We start from the raw sequence: 26783 nt of genomic DNA on the forward strand, positions 1-26783 counted from the left end.
ATAGAGCTCCAAGGAGATTATGTTGAAAAATAAAAAAAATTTACCCAAAAAAAATTGTTTTTATACTTCATTCTAAGGACTTATTGAACTACCCTCGTAGTATACATATAATATATAATATTAATATCTTATGAGTAATTAAATATATTACTTAAAAACCAGGTAAGTTACACGTTTCTGTACTAAATTTAATTTCTCTCTCAAAATCGAATTTAATTTTTTTAAATACTTGATTTAAAATTGTAAAATACTTATCTGCAAATAAATTTTAATTCCAATATAATTGTTTGATTTGAAATAAAATTAATTTTAATATTTTAATCAACTTTAAATAACAAAATTTTCGAATAATGAAAAATATGCAAGAAAAATACAAGTGAGTATCAAAGGATATTTTTTATTTACACAGTATGCACTTACTTAATGTTTATTGTTATCAAGGCTCATTAATATCTTTCTAATTTACATTTATATAAGTTAAAATGACATTATTCATGATAAACAATAAAAATGTTATCTTTTAGCATTTCAAATTGCGCGCTAACAGCAACGAATCAGAGACCGAGCGCGACGCATGCGTAGAAGAATTAGGGCACTCGTTACGATGCGGTACAAGCACTGCTCATAACATAAGTTTCTGACAGCTCATCGCAGAAAGGATTGTACGTAAAGGTAGAATTAAATTATTTAAACTAATTCATAAGAGATTAGTCATAACAATTCTACAAACAATATTCATTTGATTTTTATCGTGACATTAATCTGCGTTGATTGCGGATCAGTAAAGTCACAAGGGTCACAAGTATGAAAAGAAGGTTATGTTAGAAAGCTGGACAAAATACACAATATCTTTTTATTTTTTATAATTCATAGGGTAAGAGCACCAATTCTTGCCCCCCCCCCCCAATTATTGACAGCCTTCTCTATATTTTATGAAATAATAAGATAATAGAGATAAATAGCAGATTGTTTTCTATTTTTTTAAATAGTGCAGACATTTTTTCTCAGTAATATGTATTCATTTTATGCTAAACTATATGTGTTCTGAAATTACAAAATTCAGGCTTGCTTCCTGACTGCCCAGAATTTTCAGGTTAGCTAAAGAAAATCTTTAGATAATTGCAGTTTTCAATTTACCCTTAGTAACGTTATAATTAACAGAAGTGACTATTTTCTTTTCAGCACATTTCTAGGAAATGTTAAAATTGTTAATAAAAAAATAACTAAGATTTAACTATAATTTGTTTAATAAATAATAGGGGATGCCAATGAATTTTCAATCTAAAGCACTGTCTGCAATTCTTGGCACCCCCCTGCCAAGAATTGGATTGTATGTTCTTGCAATGATTTCTATTCTTTGTAATGGGTAAAAGTATGGTTATGTTCGTTTGTTGTTTTGTAAAATTCAGAATGAAAAGCCGAATTAAAGGTAAAAACAATATTTTGAAGTAAATTACTGGAGCTCTACTTAAAAGAATTAAGTAGGTAATTATATTTAGTGATATATGTAATTCAGGAATAAGAGTAAATTCGCAACTTAGGGACGAGACTTAACCCCAAATAAATCTAATGTATCACTCACAACTAGACGTCCAACAAAATTACTGCCTGATTTACATTTAGAAAAAGAATCTTGGATGTAATTTTTAAGACTTCTAAAAATGTGTTGAATAATAATAAGGTTGATTTGAATAGTGTAGAGAGAAAATAAGTTTTCTGTATTCAGTTTTCAGGTTAGCATGCAATTCATGAAACATTACACGATTCTAGAAATTTGAGACAAAAAGCGATTTAAACCTAACACGTACAAGAAATTGCTTTAAAATTGGTAAAAAAACGGATGTATTCATGATTCTTTGCATTACCCTCTAACCCCAAAATGAAAAGGAAGGCAGGCATGGAGAGATTAGGAATCAGGGAAAATCAATTTTTTTTAAATAAAGCTAAGGCTGAGGAACCTAAAAACCAAAAACGAAAACGCCGAAATGAAATTTCAGAAAAAGCTCTTGAAGATAGAAATAGAAAAAAGTTAGAAACCAGGAAGACTATGAACTAAAAAATGTCAATCTTCTGATATTAACGATCTTATTGATTCTGCTAAAGGAATTACTAGAAAAAGTAAGTTAAATGCTAAAGACAATAACAAAAAATAAAATCAATTTTAAAAAATACCGATTCTACTAATTCTGCTGAAGCAGTCAAAAGAAGCCGAGGATCGTAACCTCTGAATTTGAACTGGATAGATGCTGATAATTAAGTCATTTGAGCATTACCCTAAGGATTATACACATCTTTTATTTTAATTGTATTCATATTTCGTGGTCAACATTTTTTTAATTTAATGTATTTGTCTCTTACCTCGCGAATATGTTAAGATCAAAATGCAAATAATCTGAAGGTTATTTAAAAAAAGTCGATTTTGTATTTAATTATTAAAAAAAAAGAAACTTTGATAAGATTATTTGGTAAATATTGATTAAAATTTTGATTAAATAGCTTTTTTATTGAATCACCCTATAAATATTCTACGATCCAAATTCGAAAAATCCCCGGCGACTCGTTTTACAACCTATATGGTTTCAGGGGTGAACTAAAGTCTTCGCACACCGCTTTTTTGTCTTTTAATTTTAATTGTGCCAGAGCTAAAAACTTCTCTTTAAAGAATTGACTTTTTTAACTTACCGTCTAAGTCCTTTTACAATACCCGACAATGTAAAAAGTTATGAATAAGTGTAATTTGAACTTTTATTTACATATATTGACATATTTTGCTGTTTGTTTTGTTCATATAAACCATTTTACTTAAAAAAAAAGAAAAAGTTGCTAAAGTTGTTAAAGAAAGAGTCGTTTCAAATTCTAAAGCACCTCGACCCCTTTTTCAACTTAAAAAAAATTACAAATGAAATTTTTATGATTGGTTATACTGATGAAAATAATTCATAAAATATGTTCCATTTTATTTAAAAAGATGACAATTTTTCGTATATATACTCTTTTTCCCAGGAAGAATATCGTGAAAACACTTTAATGGTTAGTTGAATATGACAAATTCAAATTTTTGGTAGACCCATATTTGACACTTCATAATAATGTAATTAACAACCATTTTAATTCTTTCTTTTAACAAATCGTTTCGAATGTACTTCAATTTCATGTTACAATACTTCGATTTTGGAAAAAAAATGTCCATAAAATAAAGGGTGGTACCAGCTATTCTATCATCTAACCAAAACATTTTTGTAGAATATATGAAACATATAATCATGAAGGGGAATAGGATTTGCACTTCTTCTGTTCCCGTTGAGGGATTTTTAGACGGAGGAAAAATCGCGTATTTGTAGGAATACAAATTCTTAATTTATCAGAATTTAACGCTTATTACCGGTTAATGAATATAAATGTCGAATTTTGTCAAAACCCACTTCTGATTATTTGTATCTTTGTCTTAAAATCTTCGTATGGTTAGAGACAGTCATAATCAATACAAAAATATATATTTAAAAATTGTATCCAATACTTACTAAACAGTCTTATGAAAATGTCTTAGTTTCTCAGTAATTAAATACAAAAATCGAGTTTTTTTCTTTCAAAAAACGCCTGATTATTTTCATTTTGATATTGTATTCGTGAAGTGACAGACAACCTCATTCAATAAGAGACACTATTTAAAGAAGTTTAATCATTATTTATCATATAACCTTACGAAAATTTCATTACTTCTTAGTAATTGAATATAAAAATCATCTTGTTTTAATAAGCACCCCGCTGATTATTATACAGTATACACGAAATTTGAAGACGTACTTAGAATGTCTGGAAACGTTCCTTGGACGTACAATTCAAAAGACTACACAAAAATATGGCGGTCCAGGACTATATGTCGATGATTCTACGATTAATTCAGAATCCATTGTCCGTGAAAAGGTACCCTAAATTCTCATCGTTCCCAGAATGAACTGGCACTCGATAGCTCAGGAGGTTCGCTCGTACGACGAAAATGCACATTGAGGGCGCAGTCCCATGGAAACATATTAGCAGAGTAGCAGATTTGCGGAGGTTATTCGACCAATCAGATTATTGCAGGGAATTTGCTGAAAAGTGTTCCGAAAGTGATAAGTTCGGTCCGCACAGGGACTCGAATATTTAAAAAATTTTTGGCAAGTGAAACAGGAAATTGGTGGTCAAAATATTTTTCAAAATGTGTGAAATTATTTTATAATAACGGGGCCTGAGAAAAGTGGGTTACGTAGAGTTAATCTTGATTTGGAACTCAAATTCCTCGAGGAATATGTATTTTTTACACCTGGTGCAAACGAATTGTTTTGGGACTAAGGTCGAGACATCCGAAATCAATCAGGGGCAGAGCTACTGGTAACGGAAGGTTAGTGGAATTTCCATGTAAACTCAACAGAATTTCCAACTGGAATTTCCGTGGAGTATTTTCCGGGAAATCTTTTCACGTGGGTCTAAATTCCGAGTTGAGTTTCTTAAATTGCCTTAATCCTATAAAATTACCGAAATTATCTGAATTCCTGGAATTACTTAATGTAGCGAAATCCGCACAATACTTTTAATTCCCTGAAAATCTCCAATACCGTGAATATTCTGGATTCCTTCATTTCTTAAAAAATATCTGCATTAATGGAATTTCATAAATTCATTTCGCTTAATTTGATTAATTTGTGTGTCGCTTAGGAATTAATATCGATTTTATCAATGTTAGATTCCCTCGGCTTTTTCCTACAATAATAAAGATTTTGCCTTCAAAATCCGGCGAATGATAGCGAACATGCTAATGGACGTCCCCTCACACTTTTTTTGTGGGTTAATTCAAGAAATTTTAATTTTGATAAATTTAACGCGTGTGTATTTCGAGGTTATGTGTGTTACAATTCTCTTCCATGAATTTTCTTAATTGCTACCGACAGTATCGGTACGACAGAGAACTACATGCCCGGAATGACAGAGCTGAAAAACGATTCTTACCTCAAAATAGTGCACATGTATAACATTTTTATTTAGCACAATAAAAGTGCGTATATTAAACGGAGTGGCTATTTCTCCATCCATGTATGTCGAAATAGCCGACGGTAGCTTATTTCTACATACAATTATGGCCAAATAAGGACGGTATTTTATTTCGCCCTTTCGGAATATATGCAGGAGGGGGTGACGGCCAAAATAAGGAGAGTAAGTTATTTATTATCATATGGTAGATTATAATGAATAAATAAATAATTAAAAGGCAATTGTAATAGCACCAACAAAAAATGAGAATAAGAGGCGCGTTAACCTCAAAATCTCAAAAGACGGTTTAGAGGCGGTTCTAACCACCACTGATAAGGTGACGCAAAAATCGAAAGCGCGAAGTTTTAATTTAATTATACTTTGCTATTATAGTTAAGAATGAAACATTTCAATTTTAACTAAATAAAAAAATTGTTAATAACAATGTAATATTAATATAATATATAACATTTATAATGATCTTTGCTTAATGTTAGAAAGTGGCGGATTTTTCTGAAATGTTTAACTCTGCTTCGCCTTTTTAGTTAGTAACAAATAATAAATAAAAATTAGATGAAAAAACATTTAAAATATATTTTTCTAGGGGGGAGGGGGTCTAATAAAAAAATAGTTTAAATCCCAAATTTTTCTTTTGCGCCTTGCCTCGTTGTTTTTGCCGCTTGTGGAAGAGAGCTTTTTGGTTTAAATTAATTTTTTTTAAGCGTTAGAAAATGACCAAAAGAATTCACTTGAAAAAGTACAATGATATTTAAAAAGACATTTATTTGTAGAAAGCTAATTTTTTTATCAAAATTTCTTCTTTATTGGTTAAACTGCAACTCTTTGGTTAAAGATGAACTCTTTTGTAAAAGTTCATCAATTTGGATGAAATTTTTTTCTTTCTTGACTGAAAAATTTTTACTTGTTGAAAATTCGTCTTTTTGGCAATAAAATCAAAACTCTGGGTAAAAAGTTGAACTACTTTGTTAAAATCTTTGCTTGGTTGAAGATTCATTATTGGTATTTAAAATTCTTCTCTTTGGTTCAAAATTAAATTATTTTGTTGAAGGTTTATCTTTTTGGTAAAAAATTAATACTTCAGGGTTGGGAATTCAACTGCTTTGTAGAAAATTCGTTTTGCAGGTTGATTTGTGTGTGTGTTTTTTTTAAATCAAAATTTGACCTACTTTGTTAAAAATTCATTTGTTTGCTTGCAGATTCATCATCATTGTTAAAAATTCATCTTTGGTTGCAAATTCAACTCTTTTGTTGAAATATTTATTTACTGGAAAATAATCTTTTTTAGTTGGAAATTAAACTATTCATTTGAAAATATATATAGAAAATTAATGATTCAAAAAGATATTATTACACGCGGAATTCAACTCGCTTTAATTATATTGACAACAACAAATTATTGGATAGTAAAAATGTCGTTTTATTCGCTAAAGCTCAACGAATAAATGAAAGGAAAACTTTAAAATATTTTCGATTTCAGCTTTGTGATTTTTCACAGTGGTGAAATGAACAATTACCAAATACGGTTTTTGATCAGAAAAATGGATTTTGGGGGCGTATAATAAATTTCGCATTTGATACATTTTTAGAAAAGGCACCTAAACAAATGAATTTTTGTCCTGAAAAATTTGGAAATCATGAATTTATTTTCCACAAACGCTAGACACTCTGGGTATGTTTTTAATTATTTTTCTTTACATTCAATATTTTACCTATATCTGAGGTTATAAAAGTAGCTTTTATGAATACCAAAATTATTCAATTATTTATATTACAATTTTATGGGATGCCAATGCATTATTTCTCACGCGTATTGCACACATAGATGAAATATTTGTCAAGTGTCCATAATTCCCTGTAGCTGAGCAGGTAAGCCGAGTTTTTCTGCCTGTCTGCTTAAAATCGCGCGGGAATTTTAAATATTGTTAATTTTTCAAATGAAATAAACCAAGTTTTAATAGTTAAAATTAACAATTATGATAATGAGTACAATGTAAATATTTTTTTAAAGGTGAAATTTCAAATTCGTATAGGAACCGTCAGCTTACAGCAATCTAACCTACAAAATGCAATGTATACATATGGCTTGGTTTCAGGCTTCGAAAAAACAAAGTTCTGTTTTATAATACAAAGGAGTGAGATATTTAATATTTTTCTTATTTCTCTAACTTACTCATTCGAGCACTGTAAAAATATTTTCGTACATTATCCATTCTATTCCATTAATTTTGCAGGCAGAGGTGTGACAGTACCCATAAAGATATCCTCTTCAATACAGCGTGGAGCCAGGGCATTAGTAACAGTCGCGTCTGCATGTTGCTGCGTCCTGTCTTGGCGAGATATTTAAATTTAGATAACAAATGCAATATTTGATTTCCGATTTTTTTGGTTTATTGACATGTGGCCGAATGATTGGCGAATACAGTAACATCACGGTCATTGGATGAAATAATAAAATGGTATAAGTGATAAAAGAATGCGGATGTGAACTCGTTCTTATTGAATATTTACTACAACCTGTTTATGCTGGTACGTCCAGAGTTGAAGCCTCGGCAGAAATAACATTGTATGTATATAGTCGAGGTTATATGCTTTGAAAACGGACCTTTCTAAGTCTAACAGTGAAGTTTTGCACAGAGGTAAAACAAGAAAATTAAATCGATTGATTGTTTTAAAACCCTGTCTGAAAAAAACCGTTATAACCCAGATAGAACCCCGTTAAATCATGAGTTTCTATCAGGGTAAACAAAGAGTCCTGTAAGAAAGGCGGCAACTTACGTCAGGAACGCTAATCACTTACCGGTAAGTTCTCGAGCGATTTTTTTCTCGAGAATTTACGAGAATTTAAGTTTTTCATCATGTTTTGAGCTCAACTGGTTTTGAATGCAACCTGTGATGATTTTTAGTAATCTAGGGAATACTTTTCTAATTATTAACAGTTGGTAGCATTGAATAGTATAAAAATATAAATATAAAAAATTGTAATAACTCGGAAAATAATTAAAACCTTTGAAGATCGTGGGCTTATTTTAAACGGAATTTTCCATACTACGTGTCAAATTGCTAAAAAAATATTTTTAGAATCCTAGATTTTGCCCTGTAGTCAGACTTGACACAACAAAGTAGCAAATTTCAAAAAGGGTGTACAGACTTAGATTTTTCAAAATGATTATTTACTTTATTTTACTTAATGTTAATATTAATAACAATATACATTTTGAAAATATAATTATTTCCAGAGTTATTCCAGTTTTTAGAAACATCGAAATTTGAAGTTTTTTGTAGTATTTTTTATAAAGTTGACATTTTGCCGCCAATTTAAATTTATTAGACGCAGCATTTTATTACATTTCGTGTTATGATATCGAAAGGTTTTTAAAGTTTTTTTTCTGCATTTTTTTTAAAGCGACAGATCAAAAAGAATATTATTTAAGAATATTGATCAGACTTAGTAAGATAATGCCTAAGCAACAAAGAATAGTTATAAATTACAACAATGATATTTAATATCCACTGTGTCTTTCCTACATACCTATTTAGATTCTTATCAGCATTTTAGCTGCTGTTCACTCCAAAAACTAGATAGTTAAAATATTTAGGAACGGCTATCAGACTGGGTAAGTTTAATTACAGTATTAATTATCCAAGACTGCTCAACGAACTGTTACAGATTATAACCAATAAGTCGCAGGAATGAGATTTATGTAATACTCACTGTTCTACGTTAAATATTTATCTCTATCTGAGCATCATATGTACTTAGTTTTGCTAATACGAAAAATTATAATTGTTAAGGAATGTACAATTTTACTTAAAACTTGTTCAAAACTAAAGTTTAATCATGTTTGAAAGAATTTATGTAATCGATAAATAAAATTCTATTCTGAAAAATATAAAGTATATTGTATATAAAACTAAAAAATAATTTTTATTCCTAATGTTTATTGCTACTTAGGTTTAAGTGTATTGAGTATAAACGTTATTTAGCTTAAAAACAAAAAATAATATTAAAAAATTTAATTTCTCGTAAATTCTCGCATTCGCGGTAACATACGGTAACGGTCTCCGTTACCTTCTCCAAATCTTTGTTACCGAGAATTTTTTAACTATAGACAAATTTGTTATCTGGGATACATTTTCATATCGGGACCTATCCGGTGCCTATACAGGGCACTTGCAAATTCTATGTGAGCCTTTTTCGGTTCTAGCTGGAATATAATCGGCATAAATTTTCGTTTATGGGCTTCTCCAGGATCTGTACGGGGTGCTCGGAAAAGTTTGCCCGGGTCCTATCCGGTCTTAGCCGGAATCTATTCGGTTTGGCAGCTCAGTGCGGATGATGCAATATAATGATAAATTTGCAAAAAAATGTTTTATATATAATCACTGCATTTAATTTAATTTTGAAATTATACAATTGCACGCACGGTCACTTACAAACATAATCACACGTTCAAACGCTTTGAAAAATCGCACTCGCTGTTTGTTTTGTTTGAAACATTTAATGAATGGGTGGATCTAAAAAGTCTTCATTCAAATATTTGGATTTATAATTTTTAAATTTAAATTATATTATTAAAATTTTGAAATAAATTATGACATTAACTTGTGATTTCAGTTTAAATCGTGAAATTTCAAATTTGAACGAATGCATTAGTTTCAGATTTATTATAACTAAAAAAGATTTAAATTTTACTACGATTTTTCAGCATAGAAAATCCAAGAAACAAAACAAAAAACCAAACCAGCTACTAAGAATAATTAATTTAATTATTCAAGTTGAACACACACTTTCAGATAAAAAATACTTGAATGTGAAATATTATATTTTTAAAGATGAATGTGAACCTTGGGGTGGTCCTGAAATGTATTTCATTTTTTTCATTTCTGGAGAAAGAAAATCCGTATACATCGTGCTGGAAACCCGCACCTTTGGTTTAAAGAATCACAGATAGGACCAAACTAGACTCTTGTTTGTACGAGACTAAAATGAACTTGAAAACATTTATCGATCTATGTCTCTTTTTGAAGCAGTGTGTACCCTGCTAGAAACCCGCACCATTGATTTAAAGTATCGCAGGATCACACCAGACCCTTATGCGAGACTGAAATGAACTTGAAAACATTGATCGATTTATGTCCTTGTGTGAAGCAGTATATATCCTGCTAGACAACCACACCTTTGGTTTAAACTAACGCTCTTTGAATATTAATGTCTATATAAAAACACCGGATCCTGATAGACCTGGGTATAGTCCCGGAGTATAAAGTTTGACCCAGTTAAACACACTTAGACCCAAGTAGATGCCTATTTGGGTTGTAAACGGCATTTTATTGGGTTCCAATCCAGTTTCTAATGGATTTTTAAATTAGGGATGTGTAGGATCAAGTTTGTAAACGATGTTACCTAATTATTTTTATTTTTATTAATTTAAATGTACTGAATTCAATTTTAAAAAAATTTCGACACTTAAGTGAATGTAGTTTTCTAGTCTTACCCTAAAAAAGCTCTAAATTAGATTCACATATGTACAGTTTCGATGTTAATTGAGATACATGCGAAGTAAATGGAAGTAAATAACCTCGCCTATTTTGACATTTCGTTCTGAATTCAATTTTCGATCGCAGCTTTTCCGCGGAATAGAGAAACAGTTAAAAGAAAAACTCATACACATAGAATTTTAATAATTGTTTAACTCATAATTATAGCATATAAAACTATATTTTTTGTTTATATACATCAAAAAACCGCCATCAGAAAGGCACGAATAATGTACTTGTAAACAATATTTTGTTGTTTTTTTGTTGTAAAAAAAAACGTTGCTTCTATAGTAGAGAGTAAATTATGATCAAAACCAGCAAAACTCTGGAGACATTTAAAAATAATCGCAACTTATTCGCAAACATTTATTATTCTGAGATTTCGAGATAGTAGACTCAGACATTCAATGTATAATTTAATTAAAATTGAAATAATTCTACGCAGCAAACTTCGAACGTAGTACCAAACAATTTTTTCAAGAATAATTTGCAACAAATAAGCAAATTTATAAACTAACTGCGTTTACTTTTTACATACTCTTGTCCACATGCAGAGAGATATCGAGTTTCAAGCTTTGAAAAGGAAGTAGAAGGTATACTCAATAATTTTATCTGGACCAACTTGTTTGTATTTAAAAAACAAATTTACTTTTTGTATATTTTTATTTTATATTTTTAAACATTTATTGCCAGATAAACCGTCTTCAGTACCTTTTATCATCTTTTATTGTTGCTACAAAACAACAAAAAATTATAACGATAAGTCGCTAATTGTATATGATATAATAATATGAGTTATACATTGTTATAATTCACGTCAAGAAAAGCTTTGTTGATAATTCAATAAATAATTTTAAGGAAAATTTCAAAATTATTATCAACGCTTGAAATATCAAAAAATGAATAGGTTTAGTAAATATTCCACAAGAATAGTTTATAGCGGCATAATTTTCTCACTTTCACACTTTTCCTCTTCCGAGACCACGTTTATTATTCCGAGAAGAAATTTATTATTTATTTCAATGAGAGTGTTATGATGGTATTCTCCAATCATTCAGACAATTCAATATACAAAAAACAAATCACAATTTGCATTTTCATACAAATATAATATTTCCCCGAAGACAGGTGGCAGCAACATGCAGGTGTGGCTGTTACGGACTGTGCATTTTCGCAGTACGATCGAGCGTCAGTTGTCATCCCACACAGTGGGTTCCCTTCTCAGTTGACGTCATTGTTACACTTTTCCACACTCGCCTTTTAGCAGTTGACTTTTTTTTTTCAAAAAACCAGACTTACACAATGTCCTGTGACTCACAGTGGGGTAAAGTAATATTTTTTGTGTCAAAAATCATTGTTTTTTGACATAAATAATATAGTGGGATAAATCCCATTGGAACACTGTAAAAAATAATATATTGAAAATCACATTCGACCGTAATTTAAGGGCATGTGATACTTAGAAAATTGTCGATTTTACCAGTTTTAGGTTCCCCGGCTTTTTTCCTGAGATAAGAAATATTTTGCCTTCAAAATGTGGAAATGATAGCGAACATGCTAACGGACGTCCCCGCATACTTTTTTTGTGTTTTTTTATAAAAAATTTTTGATATTGCTATTGTGTATATTTCGAGGTTATGTTACGAGGTATATTACAATTCGCCCGAGCGTTATTTCCAAACTACACATTATTTTTGGACGAAAACTTTGGACTTGCAAATAAACATAGTAACTAATCTCCCGGAACTAACCTTGTTTGCAGGCAATCAAAAAAGTTTATTTCATAAATAATTTCCAGATTATCGAAAAGGCAGAGATGAAAAACGATGTAACCTCAAAATAATGCATATGCATAAAATTTTTATTCAGCACAATAAATTTTTTTGTTATTATCTCTCAAAAAAGAGTCCGCGGACGTCCGTTATGATCTTTTATAGCATCTCCGAATTCATTTTTAAAAAATTTTCATTTTTGTGGAAAAAAAGCCGAGGAAACTGTAAGTATCACATGTCCTTGACTTATCGGACATTCAGAACTTGACTGAATAAATTAGTAAATTGACGAGACCTCAATACTAATTAACAACTAATTAACACTGGAAACTATTTGACCTATTTAATAAGCTGTAAAGATACATATAGCATTGCATTAACATGAGACTCTAAATTTACAAATAACAGCGTATTGAAGATATCTGTGTGATTTAAATTGACGGAATGTAGAAGTGCTTGATAGAGAGCGAAATTACATTGCAAATATTATTGCCACTGATGGCTAGGCCTAGGCCCGAAAACAAAGGAGTGTTCAGTTATTGTGCCTCCATTTGTTTACAAGATATTTCTCATTATATGAGATGGTCTGTTTGATGGAGAAAATAATGTTATTTTGAATAACTTGTACGAACTGTCTACCGTTACGGAATTTTCCGTAAGACTAACCCCTTTTTCAGCTCGTTCAGGACTAAAGTTACGGGGAATTTCGTAATATTAGTCAGCGCCTAGCTTATAATGAAAAAATAATTCAGTTTTCAACAAGCAGTATTACTGGCTTTGCTTTGGACAATTCACGTTTTTGTTCTCAATTGAGAAGCACAAAGTTTTTCCAGGCACGTGCCTGTGAATTTACACGCAGTGTGTTTTTTTCAGTGTCGTTCGCTTTTTTACGCAAGAGTCTCGTTCATTCACGCAGACTCTTGTAACTTCACTACATATGTATTATATGGGTTGACTAGTTTACAACGTATTACGGTGTAAAATAACACAGAATTATTTTACAGTGAAGTTGTAGATGAATACCTACAGATATAGTAAAAATAGAGAGAATGTAAAAAAATAAACATTTTTAACATTGAAAATCAATGTCATACGTGACAGTTTCTAATTAAAATTTAGATTATCGATGACCATGAGCGCTTAGGTATTAACTTTTACGTGCTAAACATGTTTAAATAGATTTTTACATGTCGATTCCAAACCCGGTCTTAAAATTACTCTAGGACTTCAGAGTTCGGAGAAAAAAGCGATTGAGAATGGTATTCGAAACCTTTGTGGTCTAAATTATTTCTACGCAACTAGATTTGACCAATCATTGTATTTAAAGATTTTTGGGCTCGATAATTTGGAATCCGAAGTCAAAATGTTAAAATTCCAAATGGCGAATCCAATATGGCGGACAAGTATCCTCAAAAATAGCCAAAATGTCTAATAATTACTACTCGGGGGTTAAGGAAAATAGCGTAAGAGGAAAGGAGAAAGGGAGGAAGAACATGGGTTAAATGTGGGAGAATACAGATTGACGGAGTAGGGTGGGGTTGGGATGAAGAAAGGGAACAGATAGTAAGAAATTAAGTGCAGGGAAACTAGGAGAGGAATGAACGGGAGATAGGAAAATAAGAAATACTAAGAAGGAAAAAGAGCCGAGAAAGGAAAGTAGGGAAGAATGGAAGATTATAATTTCAAAAATTCTAGACAGAAGTCTTAGACTTTTTTGTCCTTTCTTTGAACGTTTTTTAAAGATGTGTATATATCTCCCTTATAGAGATTGAGAACTTATTTTGTGCATACATTCAGTATATATGTTAATTTAATCAATATTGATTATATCGACGTTTCAACCCGTCTTTGGGCCTTCCTCAAGATTTTAAAAATATTACAAAAGAGCCTGTAAAAAATTACATTTTTGATAAAATTCAATTCTTACATCTAATAATAATTTCACACTAAAAACAATAAATATATGAATTAAAATCGTTAGCTGAAATAAATCGTTTGATGACATCGAAACACACAAAACAACAAGGTGTGTCAAGTAAAACTTTAAAATTTCGTTTTTCACATTTTTATCTTATGTAGTCGTCCTCTTTAAACAGAAAGAGGAGAACTATTAGTCTAAACTGATTTTTTGAGTCATTGTAGTTGGAGGTGAAATTGTGAACGTCATTGTTATGAACTGAGTCAGGACGACATTTTGAGAAAACACATTTAGTACAGAGAAGGTGATATAACGTCACATTTAATTATATGATTAGATATTGAGTCATTATAGTCATTATAGCTAAATCCACAGCACGCGCCAAAATCTTTGAATTTGAACAAACAAATCAATTTAATAAGCACTCATTAACGTCATTCATATGCATTCTTTCAGTTTGTAAATTAACGCATAAATTATTGTACTTTTTAGTAAACATGGATTCTATAATTTTTCTTTTGTATGTAATAATTTCTTTGGCTAAAATCTTGATGTTATTGAAATCAAAATCGAAATAATGATCAAAAGACCAAACATGTTGAGATAGGCTGTGTTGTTTTTACCGGGTTTGCAATCTTTTTTGTGTTCAGCTATTCGCGTTTTTAGTCTTCTGCTAGTTTCACCTATGTAAATCTTTGAACAACTTTTACATTTTATGAGCTAAATAACACCCGATAAATTTTCTATTGACTCTGGATCTTTTTTTTGTTGTAGTACAAATTCTCTAATTTATTGCTGTTTTTGAAATATACGTTTATATTAAATTTTCTAAGTAAACTTCTAATTCTTTCTGATAGACCTTGTATATATGGAAGAGTTAAGCTTTTATCATTTTTATTCAGTTTTTGTAACCAATTTGACTTTTTGTTCTTACTAGAATTGTTATAAATCTCATGTGTTCTTTCTTTAATTATACTATTTATAAGCGGTAATGGATAATTTTTGATGATTAAAGTTTCTTTGATTTGTTTAATATTATCATTTCTGAACTGAACATCACCAAGTTTTATGCCTCTGTCAATTAAGTTTTTGATTATTCCAATTTTTTGTTCAAAAGGATGGCGTGAGTTGTAATTTAAATACTGACCAGAAAAGGTTGGTTTTTATACCAGTTTGTGAGAATGAGTCCATCATCTTTTTTTATTACTGACAAATCAAGGTAGTTTAGAATGTTATTTTCTTCAATCTCATGTGTACATTGAACCGATTCATCAATGCTGTTAAACACGTTGACAAATTCCGGATTTTTTTCAGTAAGAATGATGGCAAAAACATCATCCACATACCATTTATAAAACTGTGGCTTGAAACTTAAAAGTGGCAACGCTCTAGATTCTACATCTTCTAAAACTATGTTTGATATGAATGGAGACCCCATTGGGAAGCCTGATGTTTGTTTGTAATAACTTTTATTGAAGGAAAAAACTGTGTTGTTAAATACTGTTCTGACCGCAACAAGTATTTCGTTTTTTGAGATTTTTGTTCAATTTCTATATAGATTTAATTTTTCTTCTACACGTTCTATAGCTAAATCCAGTGGGATATTGTCAAACATGGACACCGCATCAACAGACACGATGGAATGGGAAGAAGCAATTTTTAAGTGTTTTATTATTTCTCTAAAATTCCAGCTATCTTTTATAAATGAATCCGTGGTACCTTGAACTGCTTTTAAAACTTTTGCTGAGTATGACGATAATTTATATGTTGGAGGACACTATTAATCTCCATTTTAAATTTGGTTTATGAACTTCAGGAAGAGCATACGCTTTAGCTACGATCGAACCTCTAGATTTTAAACGGTAATACAATTGATCATTAATATATGATTTATTATGCCACCTAGTAACAACCTCATTACATTTTTCTTCTATTGTAGAAACCAAACTTGTTATATTTTCGCACATTCTTGCGAAAACATTTTTAAATTAAGACTCGAAACATCCACCACTGTAATTTTGTAATTGTGAATTCTCTTTCGTTAAAAGAGAGTTTGAGCGCACCTACGGCACGCGACTGATGGTAATCGCACTCCGCACTTGGTCTTTGCATTTCTTCCGCATTCGGGCACAGACCTTTTAAAATCGAAGGTGAATGGACCGACAACTGTAATTTTGTGATTTTGAACTCTCTTTTGTTAAAGCTCTTTTGGCTTTAACGAACACATTCTCATCACGTATCTCGTGCTTCGCACTCGATTTTGTCCATCATGTCAACTTTTCTACATTATTCACAACAGCTTTATATCAATTATAATACATTTTTATGTAACTCTGCCTTGGGATTACTTATTAAAAAATTGCAAAATAAATAGCAAATTGTATTTATTATGATTATTTTCTTATTTGTTTCTTATTTTGCTTTAAATTGTATTCTAAGCTGCTCTGAAACATGTATCATTTCAATAAATGTATATCATTACAATTCATAATATGCATAAAAATTGAATCATACTAATTCTTATTTCCTTTTTTTTAATAATTTTTTTTTAAACCTTGTTTTTTACTATTATAGAAAAACTATTGCGCATCTACACAGTGTCTAATACATGAACTTATATAGGGTCCTATATAGGAGCCTATGTCCTCTTTCGTCTTTTCTGTGCTTTTTCTAAAAAGTTGATTTTTGCATTTTTTTATCTTATGTTTTACGATTAAAAGAAAATCTACTCGTCCTATCGAAAAATAATTAATAATAAATTTATAGATCTTTTCAAGCGAACAACTGTTATCTGGCAATTTAAGTTCATACCTTGTGTCGTTTTTTCAAACAAATTTAATATTTTTATTTTGAATGTTATTTTTTACGAATAAAGCAAAAACTACGTGTTCTATCAAAAATTATAGCTCTTTTTTGGATGAACATTTTTTGTTTCATTTTTTTTTTCGTAGCTTACATCGAAAAGTGATTCATTATAAGTTTGTGGTTCTTTTCAAGGCGCGCAATTTGAGCTTTTTCATTTTTTTTCGTATCTTGCATAGTTTGACCAAAAAATGGAATTTTTCATTATTTTTGGTACGATTAAATTTGGAATGTTCAACTTTTCGACCAAATTAAAAAAGTTGTTATCGTAGTCCTGTAGGGCTTTCAAAAAGCAAAGTTTTTCTTCTCTTGGCTTTTTTCATATCATGAGTTGTCTGGCTTAAAATGTTCATTTCAGTTTGTTTTTTTGGATTTTGAAAATGCTCCAAATCTGATACTTTTCTTTTTATAGAAAAAAGTCATGGGGAAAAATTGTTTGAGTTTCAAAAATTTTTTGTACGATCAAATTGGGAATTTTCAACTTTTTGATCAAATTGAAAAAGTTGTTATCATAATCTTGTAGGGCTTTCAAAAAGCAACGTTTTTCTTTTCCTGAATTTTTTTCATATCATGCGTTGTTTAGCCTAAATGGTTCATTTTAGTTTGATTTTTTTTTATTTTGAAAATGCTATAACTAGTAATTTTCGATTTTTCGAAAAAAGTTATAAGGATAAATTGTTAAATTTTTTTAATACTATGAATAACCATACAGAGAATTATAGAATTTTTAAAAAAGTGGTCGCAAAAATATTCAAAATGTGACCACTTTTTGAATTATACATCCAAAATGGCTGGCTAACGAACTTGACCTTTAGTTTAGGACAGTAAACGAGTGTATTAAAGGGCAATCTAATAGATTACTTTTTGCAAAAGTTATCATGTTCACAGAGACATACAGACATACATACATACGATGAATAACCGTTCATAGAATTTTGAAATCCTGAAAAAATTTGGTTTAAAAAAGTTAAGGTACGATCAAATTTTGAATGTTCAACTTTTTGACCAAATTAAAAAAAGTCGTTATCGTAGTCCTGTAGAGATTTCAAAAATCAACGTTTTTCTTCTCTTGACTTTTTTTCATATCATGCGTTGTTTGGCTTCAAATGTTCATTTAGGTTGTTTTTTTGGATTTTCAAAATGCTTTAACTCTAATGATTTTTATTTTATACAAAGAAGTTATTAGGATAAATTGTTTGGGATTCTGAGTACTATAAATAACCGTTCATAGAATTTTGAAATCTTGAAAAAATGTGGTCTTGAAAATTTTGAAAACGTGCTCACGTTTTGAATTTCATCCAAAATAGCTGGTTTACGAAATTGTTCTTTCTTTTTAAGCCTTAAAAAATTGTGCCGAAGCAGAATCCCATCTGATCAATTTTTCGAAAGTTATCGTGTCTACAGAATACAGACTACAGACAGACAGAAAAACACCTTCGTAAAAATCGTTTTTTTTTTCTGACTCAGTGGGTCTTAAAACGTGAAGATTTTATGAAAACCGACAAAGTGAAATTTTACATAATACCAATGCCTTCTCATTAGATGAGAATGTAAAAAGATCCAAAGTCAATAGAAAATTTATCGGATGTTCTTTACCTCATAAAATGTAAAAGTTGTTCAAAAATGTACATAGGAGTAACTAGCAGAAGACTAAAAACGTGAATAGCTGAACACGAAAGAGATTGCAAAACCGGTAATAACAACCAGGGCTATCTCAATATGTTTGGTCTTTTGATCATTATTTCGATTTTGATTTCAATAACATCAAAATTTTTTCCAAAGAAATTTTTACATATAAAAGAAAAATTATAGAATCCATTTTTATTAAAAAGTACAATTATTTATGCGTTTATTTACAAACTGAAAGAATGCATATTAATGACGTTTTATTAGTGCTTGTTAATTTGATTTGTTTGTTCAAATTTAAAGATTTCGCGCTTGGTGTGGATTTAGCTCTAATGACTATAGTGACTCAATATCTAATCATATAATTAAATGTGACGTCATATCACCTTCTCTGTACTAAATGTATACAATGACTCAAAAAATCAGTTTAGACTAGTAGTTCTCCTCTTTCTGTTTAAAGTGGACGACTGCATAAGCTAAAAATGTCAAAAACGAAATTTTAAACAGTTTTACTTGACATTCCTTGTTGTTTTGTGTGTTTTAATGTCATCGAACGATTTATTTAAGATAATGATTTTAATTCATATATTTATTGTTTTTAGTGTAAAATTATTATTAGATGTAAGAATTTAATTTTATCAAATATGTATGTTTTTACAGACTCTTTTGTAATATTTTTAAAATCTTGAGGAAGACCCAAAGACGGGTCGAAACATCGATATATTTAATGTCGATTGAATAAACATATATATTGAACGTATGACCAAAATAAATTCTCAATCTCTATAAGGGAGATATATACACATCTCACGAAAGGAAGATATGTTACTGGAATACAGCAGGATTGGATAGAAAGAATAGGGAGTTTATGAGAAATTTGACACAATGGGATGTAGTCATAATGATGGAAACTTGGCTTGATGAAAAGGGATGGGAAAGAGTAAGGGGAAGGTTACCAAGAGGTTACAAATAGCAAGTGTAAAATGCAAAGAGGAAGAATATAAAGGGCAGATCAATGGAAGCAATGGTGATGGGAGTAAGGAATGAATATATAACAGGGAAAGATAAGAAGACAGGAAAGAACAAAAAGAAGGATTAATAGTAGAAGAGGTAAATATTGGAGGATAGAAGTGGAAGATAGTGGGGGTTTATGTGAACGGTGATATGCAGGAGAAAGCAGAGGAGATAAAAGAAATGATTGAAGAAAATAAAGAAGAGATTAGGCTGATAATAGGTAGGAATTTCAATGCGCGAACAGGAGACAGAGGAGGAAGGGAATGGGGAGAAGAGATAGGAAGAAAATACAAAGATAAAGTACTAAATGGGGAGGGAAAAAAGTTGTTGAGCTTGGAGGAGCTGGGATGGTTTATTTTGGAGGGAGATGAGAAAGGGGAATGTACACGCTCAGGAGGGGAAAGTGGAACGGCAATTGATTATGTGATAGTGGTTGATGAAGTAAGGGAGAAGGTCAAGAAACTAGAGGTACGTGATTATATTGATTCGGATGAATAAAAGGGGGCAAAGGTAAAAAGTGTAGAAAAAGGGGATTGGTCAAGGGAAGGAAAAGAATAGTTTAGAGAAAAGGTCAGAAATATCAAAATGGGAGAGGGAAATGTGGACGAGGAGATGGAAAAAATGATGGGAGAAATAAAAAGAGGATTAGAGTGCACAAACAAAAATGAAGTTAGTAATGAGCGGAATAAAAGTGGATGGGATGAGGACTGTAAAGAAAAAAAGGAGGTCAAAAAGGAATTAAGAAAGTGGAGAAATGAAAAAAGTAATGGGGAAGAATATAGAAAAAAAATAAAGAGTATGATGAGCTGTGTGATCAGAAGAAAGAGGAAGAGAATAAAAGGTTTGAGGAAGAGGCGGAGAAGGCTATGACGGAAGAAGAGGTATGGAAGGTAGTAAATAGAGAAAGAAAAAGAAGAAAGTCGTTTTTCATCTCTGCCTTTCCGATAATCTGGAAATTATTTATGAAATAAACTTTTTTGATTGCCTGCAAACAAGGTAAGTTCCGGGAGATTAGTTACTATGTTTATTTGTAAGTCAAAAGTTTTCGGCCAAAAATATTGTGTAGTTTGGAAGTAACGCTCGGGTGTAATGTAACACACATAACCTCGAAATATACACGCACGTTGTTAGCAATATAAAAAATTTTTTGATAAAGAAACACAAAAAAACTGTGTGGGGACGTCCGTTAGCATGTTCGCTATCATTTCCAAGATTTTGAAGGCAAAATATTTCTTATCCTAGGAAAAAAGCCGGGGGAATCTTACACTGAAAAAATCGATACTATTTCCTGAGCGCTATGCAAATTAATCACATTTTGCTAAATTAAAACTTTTTTGAATTAACCTACAAAAAAAGGTGTGTGGGGACGTCCGTTAGCATGTTCGCTATCATTTCCCAAATTTTTAAGACACAATATTTATTATTCTAGAAAAAAAGCCGGGGGAACCTAAAACTGGTAAAATCGACAATTTTCTAAGTATCACATGCCCTTAAAGACTAACTGATCTGTTTTATTTTTGCAACAAATTTATCCAAATTGCAAGACAAGTGTGCATAGGTTTGTTTTTAAAATGCATATTCAAGGTCGCTTACGGTTTAAGCCGAATATAGGTGTAAACATTAGGCGTACATAAGAGACTCCTACTTTTAAATCGAAAGAAAACGGAAAAATACATTAAAAATTGCATAAAATTCATGAATATTTTATTAACTTTTTTTCCTGTAACTGTTATTCATTAAAAAATTGCATAATATCATATTTTAAGCAACAACTCACTAGCGAGAGAACGTGACACAGTGGAAAGTCTCAGAGTACATAGTACGCTCAAAGACTCCAGGGCTGACGTTCACTAAACTCACAACTACTCCTAAACTATCAAATATTTTGATCTGAAACTTTCCAGAAAACTTCATTACACCTTTCTCTGCATTTTTGCGGCGAAAGTTATTAGCCTGCTCAAAATTCCCTCGCTAAACGAAACGCTGGAATTTACAAATGTTCGATTTGCGCCGAGCATCAGAAAAAAATTAATAACAATTTTTGAAAACAACGGTTTTGAATTCCAATTAAATTTTCAATCCAAGGACATCCTAAAGCACATTCCCTAAAATTGTCATAAAAAAATTCAAAAACTGAAGCACTGAGCACGAGTTGAAGTGAAAAACGGATTAAAATCGACTTGTTCAGGAAAGTCAGTTTTTTTGGGTTTATTTCGACAACTGCAAAAGCTACAACTTTTTGTCTTGAGGAAAAAAGATGCGCAATAAAATTTTACGTCCTTGTATCTCCTTTAAAAATTTGAAGTTGAAAATTTGTTTTGAAGCCTCCAGGGGACTTCCTTTTCGCTCGGTAAAATTTTATGTGTGGTTATTGAATCCAGAGTCTGGAGTCTCAATTGTAAAACAATCTTATTGTACAATCTTGTTCAAAGTTTGAATCTTCAGGCATTTCATTCAAATGATTTAAGATTTTTCATACCAGCTCTAAAATTCTCAAATTTAGCAATTTTCAGTCATCGGTTCTGTTTTAAAATTTTGGTCCACCATACTGAATTCATTATTTTAAATTTTGACATATTTACTTCATATTTGAAATCCGCGACTCCATAAACCCGCAAGTGGTAACTACTAGTCATATCGGGTTTATTTAATGATTTTTGTCTGTCATATTGGAATTTTCATGTTTAATTTGGTCATTTTGACCTCAGATTCGAAATGAACGACCCCGAAAACCCCCCGAAAACTAATTATTATTCATACCGGCTCTATTTTAGAACATTTGTCCGCCATATTGGATTCGCCATTTTGAATGTTAACACTTTGACTTCTGATTCGAAATCAGCGACCTCAAAAACCCTCAAATAGTCATTATTAGACATTCTGGATTTATTTTCGGATATCTGTCTGCAATATTGGGGTCGCCATTTTAAATGTTGACATTTTTACTTCGGATTTGGAATCAGCGACCCCAAGACCCCACAAGTAATAATAATTAAACATTTTGGCTTTATTTTAGGATATTTGTCCGCCATATTTGATTCGCCATTTTGAATTTCAATCTTTTGACTGCGGATTCGAAATTTGCGATCCCAAAAACATTTAAATGCGATGAGTGGTAGAATTTAAATGCGTAGAAATAATTTAGACCTTAAAGGTTTCGAATAGCATTTTCAATCGCTTTTTCCGAACTCTGAATCCCTAGGGTAATTTTTAAGCCGAATTTGGAATCGGCAAGCAAAAATCTATTTAAATAAATGTATAGCACGTCAAACTTGTTACCTGTTTATACTATTAAGTTTGATTATAAAAAAAAAAAGATTAAATTTAGGTGCTGGAAAACACGTGGTGAGAAAGCTCTGAGATATTTTTTTAGCAAGTTTCTGGCTCGAAAAACAAATCGTGCAATCGCAGTCAGATGTCTGAGTTTAGGCTAATTGACTGATTGAAGAAAATGAAGATAAATTAAAATGTGCAACATTATGTGGGGCGATATCTTTTAAATAGTTACCACTCTCGTTCAAAAGTCGATGATGCATACTGTTAACTTGAGTTCATTGTCTGAACTGGAAGTAAGGCCAGTTGATTCAGGCCCCTTTTATAGATGCCTTTTGGTGTCCAAATTGTTACCAAACGGACCAAATCGTCGTTTCCAGGATGTACTTCTTCGATGCGTGCCAAACTCCATTTGTCTGGTGGCACCTTTTCTTCCTTTAAAAGGACGATGTCTCCCACTTTGACCTGATTAGTCTCCACTAACCATTTCAAGCGTTGTTAAACACGATGGAGGTATTCGCGATTATATCTCGTCCAAATGTTGTCTCGCATTTTGGAAAGCAAAGCCCAACGTGTCAAAGCCTGATCATCGGCATAATTTAGCGAGAGTTCTGGGACAGCTGTAATAGGGCCACCAGTTAATAAATGACCTGACGTGATAGCATTCATCGAAGTTGGGTCATTTGTATCTGCACTTATCGACCGTCTCAGATGGTATTTTACCGATTTTACATCGGCTTCCCAAATTCCACCAAAGTGAGGTGCATTTGACATAAAAGACCAAGTTTTCCTTGATTGGTTAGGTCTTCCACCACTTTCATGGTTATCCTGGTAGCGCCTTAAGCAAGTTATTTTATCTCCCGGTCAGCTCCTTTGAACGTGAACCTCTCTTCACTATATAGCCTTGAGCAAGCACCTCGTCGAGAGATGAAGCGCCTGAATGCAGCTAAGAATGCAGTTTATGTGTAGTCAGACACTGCCTCCAAGTGTATCGCTCTTGTTAAGAGACAGATGTATCCTTTATAGGATTTCATTCCTCGTCCTGGTAAGGCTCGAAAGTTGTAAGGGCTGGCGTAGTCCACTCCGGTCAGAGGGCAACTAACCCATAAGTTGAGTAGGTGTTCGCGCCCTAAAACGCTCACATGTTACGCAACTGCGAATGACCTGGTTAATCAGGATTTTTGCACTAATAATTCAAAATCTTCTCAACAGTTGGCTCAAAGTCAGCTGTTGTACTCCATGGAGTGTGAGGGTGTGTGATTGTAGGACGATTAAGTACGAGAGTTGATCCCGGTTTAGTAGTATGAAAGGCTGTTTTTCGTCGAAGCTTAGTAGATAATATTGAAGACGACCCCCTTCTCTCAGGATTCCATTACCATGCATGAAAGGATGTAATCTTAAGAGCTCACTCTTACTTGAGATTTTCTTTTCGTTCTACAGAGCCATGCGTTTTGCCTGAGAAGGACGAAGCTGAGCAGACTTGAGCCACAGATCTACTGGTGTGGAGTTGGCAGAACACAGTCTGCAAAACCTGTAGATGTAGGCTGTGAATCGAATCAGTTTTTGCAAGAAGGAATATCGGCTATGAAGGTTCTGTATGTAAGGCAAGGTGGCCAGGTTCACCTTGATGTTAATCTTTGAAGTTCCCAGTACTTCTTGTATCTCTTGATCCACAACCTTGATAGGTCATGTGATTGTTTGATGCCAACTACTTAGCCTTCAGTCAACCAGTTGGGTCCATGCCACCAGAGACATAAATCCTTCAGCTCATTTGAGTCAAAGCCTCTAGTTTCGCAATCAGCAGGATTGAATTTTGTAGAAACGTTTCTTCAACTCGGTTTGCCACAAAAGTTGGCCAGACAGATGGGCGGCCTTAAAGCCAATCAATAACGATCTGAGCATCACACCAGCAATATTTTGGAACATCTCTGAATCCAAGGTTTGAAGAGATAGCATCGAGAATTTTTGGTATGAGCTCGGCTCCACAAAGTTCCAATTTAGGTATAGTTACCGTTTTAATTGGGTTACTTTCGTCTTGACTAAGGTTAGATTAGATTGATTATTGCCATTTGTGCTCCTAGAGACAAGATATACCGCAGCTGAGTAGGCTTGCTGTGAGGCATCAGAGGATCCATGTAATTCCGATGGAGTGGCACAGTCAGAGTTTCCAAGCCAACGTGGTATTCTGATTTCTTATATGGGGCCGAGCTGTTGGTGAAAGGTATTCCATTCAGGCAAGAGATCTTTAGTCAGCTCTGAGTCCCAATCCAGTCCAGAAATCCACAAATCCTATGAAAATATTTTGGTTTTGATGAGAAAAGGAGCCAGCTAGCCAAGTGGATCCAACAGTTGAGCCACTTAGAAAGCCACCGTCCGTTTTGTATAAATAATTGGCTCTTGATAAAGAGACACTAAGTCGAAACAGTCCGATGATGTACGTCATTTCCATCCCATAGTAGAAACAGAATTTTCAATTTCAAAAAATTTGTCTTGGCTCGAGTGAGATCCACAAGACTCTAGAAGAAACTCAGGTGAGTATGCTGCCCATTTGCTTAAATTGATTCCTCCACAGTTAAGAATGTAAATCAGCTCCCTTGTTTTGATTTCAGCGGATTGAATTGAGACCCGGCCAGCAAATGTTTTGTCGTCGTATGTGTTCTTCAATATTTCTGAACCCAATGGAAATCGTTGTTGCTCATTGCTTGCTAATTGATTCAGGGTACGGATAGCCAAGAATGGTGCGTCCCTAGTACCGTTTGTAACTATAGTGAGAAAGTAATCTTACAGGTCCTGGTATCACAATTAATCAGCTATCCTTTTAAAGTCTTTGTCCTGAATACCTCAAATCATTCAATGATGTACGTGAGTTAGAGCGTGAAAATCCATTGAATACTACTCTGATCTTTTGTAGACGGATCGTTCTTTTTAAAGATCACATTATGAGTAAAGCCTAGTTTTGAAAACATTACTTTTTGAAATTTATGGCTGCCTTTACTGATTCGCTAGTATCAGTCACGCGACCCGTCTGTCATTTAGCGGCGCTGACCTGATGGTAGCGTGGCTCCTTGCAACTGCGCTGCTGTGCGGTTCGAATCTTTTCATTCGAAATTTTTTTGTAAATTAATAAAAAACTTCGAGATATTACTATTATTCATTTTAATAAATTATTAATAAATTAATAATCAACAATTCCTAATAATTATTTATTATTAATTATTATTACGAAAATATATATTAGAAATTATTCATTATTATTAATGAATCCATTAAAATTTTTTTCGTTCCATGGTTGCTCTTCGCGCAAACGTAAAAAAATGTCTAGCTAAAGATTCGAACATTAAAACAGCCGAAATTTTCAAAAATTAATATTTTCAGAACTGGGCTCCACTTACAAAAAAGCCGTGAAACGTTTTGAATCAAATTCGATAATATTTTGAATTATGTTCACGCGACCTAGATTTGAATTTCGACCCTCAGGCTTTGACGCCGTTTGCCGCAATAAATGACCAAATGCTTATACTCATAGGAAAGAATTAGTCTTGGAATTTTGGGCCTTCCCTCCGTTTTCCTCAAAAGTGTCGGTGTTGTGATTCTGCTTCGAATGAATTCTGACGTCAGATTTTCGATCTTTCTTCTTTTGGATTATGTCTTCCTAAGATTTTACTTTCACGACGGTTACCGCAATGAATGACCAAATTCCTATTAGAGAGCGTTCACTTCTGATGTCATGCACCGGGGCAGGGGGGGGGGGG

General features: G+C 32.2%; 1 protein-coding gene across 5 annotated transcripts in view; it reads left to right on the forward strand.

Annotated features, from left to right (window-relative positions):
• Positions 1–606: 606 nt before the first annotated feature.
• LOC117177412 overlaps positions 607–26783 on the forward strand; it is a 39900-nt gene continuing 13723 nt past the window's right edge. Inside the window, exon 1 of one of the 5 annotated variants that reach the window (XM_033368077.1) lies at positions 607–672. The gene's annotated coding sequence lies outside the window, so the exon portion shown is untranslated. Of the gene's footprint in view, positions 673–3844; positions 4382–11865; positions 11891–25744; positions 25770–26783 lie in introns of those variants that run through there. The other 4 variants (XM_033368079.1, XM_033368078.1, XM_033368080.1 and 1 more) reach the window with 4 other exon arrangements.

This window comes from Belonocnema kinseyi, chromosome 7, assembly GCF_010883055.1.
Source record: "Belonocnema kinseyi isolate 2016_QV_RU_SX_M_011 chromosome 7, B_treatae_v1, whole genome shotgun sequence".
Classification (NCBI taxonomy): Eukaryota; Metazoa; Arthropoda; class Insecta; order Hymenoptera; family Cynipidae; genus Belonocnema; species Belonocnema kinseyi.